This window comes from Hydra vulgaris, chromosome 02 (genome assembly GCF_038396675.1).
Source record: "Hydra vulgaris chromosome 02, alternate assembly HydraT2T_AEP".
Classification (NCBI taxonomy): Eukaryota; Metazoa; Cnidaria; class Hydrozoa; order Anthoathecata; family Hydridae; genus Hydra; species Hydra vulgaris.
The window spans coordinates 51,272,238-51,278,237 of NC_088921.1; positions in this window are offsets into that span (position 1 = coordinate 51,272,238).

A 6,000-nucleotide genomic window follows, 5' to 3' on the forward strand; every position below is an offset into this window, starting at 1 on the left:
AATAATATTAAAATAACCGGGCGCCTAAATTATTTACCACGGGGTGTTTCAGCAGGTAGACCTTTTATTATATATATATATATATATATATATATATATATATATATATATATATATATATATATATATATATATATATATATATATATATATATATATATATATATATATATATATGTTATATATAGAGATATATGTATATATGGCAAAATAATAATACTTTGGTATGTAATGAATCTGTTTTAGTGTGCAAAGAATATAATTTATTAATTAAAGAGGCACCATGATTCAAAACATCTAAAAAACTTAACCAGTTTCTTGACGAACTAGTGAAAAAAAAACAAAAAATAAATTTATAGTTAGTTTGTTGGACAACAAGGTTTGTTAAAGAGGCACTATCTTAACAGTAAGTGCTACTGTTGCAAGCTATGATATTAGTCTCTTTAGTTACAAATTCTAAATCATTCAGTGACGGGGAAAGATTACTTAAATTTAAAATTCTTCACACCCCTTTTCTCCTCAATGCATTTTTTGTGCGTTTAGTCGAAAAAATTTACCCTTTTAAATAAGCCGGCAAATGGAGACCTTTTAGACCTGTCAGTCGTCGAATTTCAAAAAACAAAGACCTTATTTTTTACTTAGAAAAAATTTTAATTGCACCCAACCACGTGACACCTACTAGCGCCTGCCTTGATGGCAGCTCAATGATTGAATACTGGTGTTTTTTCCAGACAGGAAAAGAAAATAAAGGCTGGAAAGAAAACAACTTGTCATTGATTAAGCTGTTTCATGCATTGAAAAGCTCATCAGATAAACAAAAAAGAATACAAGTGTTTTAAGTTACTAAGAATTATAAGTGAAAACAAATTTCAGTTCAATTCGAACTCTTTTAACATTATTTAATAAAGAAATGTTTTTCGTTATTTGTTTTCTTTAATAAAAACTAACTGCTTCAATAAGCTCAGCGCCAGCTGGTTCCGTAGCTCCGTCTATTAAACCGGTTAAACTAAATAAGCATTCTGATGGCACCAATGTTTCTGGAACTGAAAATATTACCAGTGCAATTTGTGTCAAAACCGAGAACAATTTTTGATTAGCTTGGAAAAATTCGATGGCACTATTTTCGTAGCTATAAAAGTATTGCATACTGTAATCGTTTATTTCTTTTTCAAGTTTATCATTGTTTTCAAATAAATGACAACATGATTTATCTGTTACAAGCTCAATTAAGTTGATTGGTTTTCGTCTTTTGTTGTTAACGAAAGTAGTAGTATTTGCAAACGGTGGCGTTGACGATTGCTGAAATGTTTTTATGTTATTGTCAGTTGAGCTGTTCGATGAGTTTAAAGTGTTATTTAAACAATTTGTTTCAATTATTATATCGATTTCTTCGGATTCTTTTAGATGCATTTCATAAAACCTTTTTATAAACATTTTTGCCTTTGTAATGCATTAATATCTATTGATATCATTTTTGATAAACTCAAATTTACAAAATTTGAAATCAAGAAAAGTAGCTGCTACGAAAAAATCATTAGTAAAAATGTATTTAAAAAGCCCTTTTAGAGACCTTCATAATTCCTTTTGAAAAGTCTTAACTAGTTCTGTAAAAATGGGTTGCGATTCAAGTATTCCATTTAGTAGAGAATACAATGTTGGAAACAAAAATGTTACTGTAACATATTTCTTTCCGCTAAAAAGTTTTGTTAGCTCTTTAATTGGGTGTAACAAATCACATAAATCCTCCAGCACCTTAAATTCATTAGCAGTGGGAAGAAAGTCTTTTATATTTTGATATTCAATGCTTATCATATCCAACGCAGTTTTATTAGTTAATATAGATTCAATCTATCGAATTGGCTATTCCAGCGAATAGCTATATCCTGTACTAACTTTATTTTAGTTTCATATCAAAGTGTTTCTTGAATTTCTCTTAACTTTTTTTGTAACATCTCAGAATGCTTAAATGAATCAACAATGTGCCTACAGGATGAAATTACCTTGGCGATTTCCAATTTGTCTTCGTTAACTTTTTCAACTTCTTTAACTTCACTTTCTGTAATTTCTTTATTAATTAATTTTTCATTACCGCCGTAATCTTTTACTTCGTTACGCTTTGACCCATTTTTTAATTTTTTTACTTTTATATCTTTTGTGTTTAGAAGATCGTTGATCACAAGATTCAAACGATGACCAACTCATGGAATCTTAAGAACATTATCATCAAATCTATTTACTGCAGAGAAACTTTTTGCTCCTGAGTCAGTTACTAGTGCAAAAATCTTATTACTGATTGACCATCCACTGAAGATTTCGTTTAACGTATTAAATAAATATTCAGCTGTTTTCACTTCAGACATAAAACTAAGATCCAGGTTTCGGGCAACCAGAATCATATTTTTGTCAATAAAATGACAAGTCACACCGAGGTAGCTGTTTTTACTCAATGATGACCAAACGTCACAAGTAATTGTAATGAAATGACATCCCTTCAATTCTAGCACTAAAATTGATCTTAGATTGTCTGTAATTGATGGAATTAATTTCTTGCTTACCGTATTCATGCATGGCATTGTGTAGCTTTTGTTTAACTCACTAACTAAATTTAGAGTTAGTGAGTTAAACTGGATGACGTACTATCGAAATCGGCTGATCAGTACCAACAATAAAGTTCACCAATAACTTATTGAATTTTTTATGATCAGTCTCTTCAAAACTATTTTCATTACCGCTCTCAATATCGGATATATCGTCAAAGTTGAGTAAAATTGTTAATTTTTTAGATATTTTTGAATTAATGCAATGATCAATTGACAATTGGGATTGCATTGAACTGGTCGAACTGTTGTAAGGTAGAATCTTATAACATGCTGCCTTTTGTTTGATTCTTTTGGTCTTTTTCGAAATATGTCCAAACGAAGCTTCGTTTTCTTATTCCTTTTTTAATAACGTTTTTGTTTTTGACATGTTTATTCAAACTAAAAAGCAAGTAGTATTTTTACTCGTACGCATACAACAAATATTATTAAATTAGTATCTTATATTATTAGTAAATGTGTAACACGTATTACTTCACTTAGGTTACCGAGCGATTAAGGAGATTTTAGTTTATGTAAAAAAAAGATTGCTAAGGTATAAATATAGTTGCTTGAAATCGTTGTAAATCTTATCTAAATTACCACTAGAGAGTAATTAGCCGTTTACGTTGCAACGATGATTTCATATACTTGCGTTAGAGGCCCTTAGGGAATTGCACATTATAACTTTAAAACTTCGTAATTATATCATTTAGGAAAAGCGCACGAACTTTTATGAAAATTCTAAATCTAGGGTTTAAACTTACGTTATGCAAATTTAAAATTAAAAAGTGTCTTTACAATATGAAAATCAAGACTTTAAAATAAGAAAAACAATATAAATCTAACTTTAATAACACAGCAACTTCACTAACAAGCAACTTCACTAACAAGCACGCTATTTCAGGGTGACATAAAATTTTCATAAGAAAAAGAGGATAATAAAATATTTTAGGGGAGATTTTGCATTTAAATTAGAGGAATTTTTTCCCAATCTACGAAATTTAAAATAATAATAGAGGATTTAAGAAATTTTTTTTATAGGTTTAACATCCATGTTTCCACATTTTTGGGGTTTATACAAGGGTCAATAATGTCAAAAAAGAGATGAGATATAATCATATTTGTAAATTTTTAGAGGATAATAGATAATTTTAAATGAGGTTTTTTAAAAACGAGGACTTTAGAGGATTTTAGAGAAGCTGTGGTCACCTTGTGTATTTAACAATATTTCTATGTTGATATAACCCATAATGCAGTTTTAAAATAGTTATATTTTACATAAAAGGTTCAAATAATAATTACCAATGAACTTGATAGGTTTATAGTTGTTTATTTACCTAACTTAAAGATTAAATATTATAAATTTTTTTACAAATATCCATGCAAAGTCGGTATTCAAAAAAACTACAATCGATCAGCGAAAAAGTCAAAGAAAAAAATGTGAAATGGTCTGACGAACTTGCGAACGAACTTCATAGACCCGTTATAAAACATTTCAGAAAAAGAAAAGTAATTGCAAATGGAATCGATGAAATATGGGCTGCTGATTTAGTCGACATGCAATCTTTCTCTAAATTCAACAACGGTATAAAATACTTACTCATGGTAATAGATGTATTTTCAAAGTATGGATGGATTGTTTGATTAAAGAATAAAACTGTAGTTGATGTTGCAAATGCTTTAAATAAAATATTTAAAGAACGAAAGTGCAGAAAATTGTGGGTAGATAAAGGTCGAGAATTTTATAATAAGCATGTTAAAGCTCTACGTGTTGAGTTATACTCAACTGAAAATGAAGAAAAAAGTTGTGTAGTTGAACGTTGGAATAGAACAATGAAAGAGAAAATGTTCAAATACTTTTCAGCTAATTCTACTAGAAAATATATTGACGTCTTAGATGAAATGGTAAATAAATACAACAACACAAGACATTCTTCAATTAAAATGACACCAGTTAAAGCTAGTGATGAAAAGAATAAGAATATTGTTTGGTTAAACTTGAACAAAAATGCACGATCAGAAACAGTGCGACCAAAGTTTTCAATTAATGATAGAGTCAGGATAACTAAAAAGAAGACAACATTTGAGAAGGATACACACCAAGATGGACTGAAGAAGTTTTTACTATATCACAAATTCAGTACACAGATCCTCCAACATATAAAATAATTGACAATAATGGTGAAGAAATACAAGGAACTTTTTATGAACAAGAACTGCAAAAAACGAATCAAGATATATTTAGAATTGAAAAAGTGATTCGCAAACTCAAAAATAAATCACTAGTAAAGTGGTATATATTCTGAATCGTTTAACTCATGGGTTGACAATAAAGAATTGATAGATCTTTCAGATCCATAAGAAGTAGGTACTTCGAACCCATGCAGAGTAAGTCTGCAAGACTCATAGAAGTTGTGGTCAATTTTATATCTTAAAATATATATAAAATTGTGGCTGGATAAATGGTCGAAAATAAAAATGAGCCAGAACCCGCATTTTTCTACTACTACTAACTTTTGAATGCAATAAAATTCTCTAAAAATATAGAAACAGATTAGAATTGTGGAAAGATGACCAAAATTATCAACTTAATAAAGTTGGTTTAAATAAAACTAATCACCAGTATAACTATTTAATGTTCTGTTAGAGTATTCGAAAGATGACAAATGAAAAACTCAGTATCTGAGAAAATTCTGTTATATGTTTAAAGATAAACTTAAAACAGTTTTTGAAGAAGTTACATTGACAAAAATTGTAACAAGAAAATTTAATCCAAATAAACTACAGCTACTATGCGTTTGTAAAAGTTTAAAATTTCTTCCTTTGATTCAGTGTAACAATTTTCATTGTCCAGTCAAATGGTATCATTACAAGTGTGCTAATATTACAATGTCTCCGTCTTCTAATAAAAAATTGTATTGCTCTACATGCATTTTGCAACATAAAGACAATATAATAAGTTTTCGTGTAACACTACTTAATAAAATTTTTTTTCAAATTGAAAAACATAATTTATGATTTGTTGACAAAACTTTTGTCATAACATATTTTATAAACGTTATAAATATTCAAATTTTTTAATTTGTAGATTATTTTTTCGGATCTATAAAAAAGAAATTTAGTTAAATTAAATTCAAATTATTTTTTAAATTTCATTTGAAACAGACTTCTAAATAAAAAAAATAAATCCTAAAAAAGTTTAATTTTATGCATAATGTAGAACTTTAAATTTGGGGACCCACTACAAACGGGTTTTACGCTTGTGTGAAATTTATTATCAGGCATGATTTGAAAAAGGGAATAAATTGCACTGTTTCGGAAATACGCAGGACTTTGAACAAAAACTTGAACATGTTTTGTCTGTCGTTTTTTGCGCGGGCGCTTTAAAATATAAACAAAGCAACCCGTCTATATGCCGATG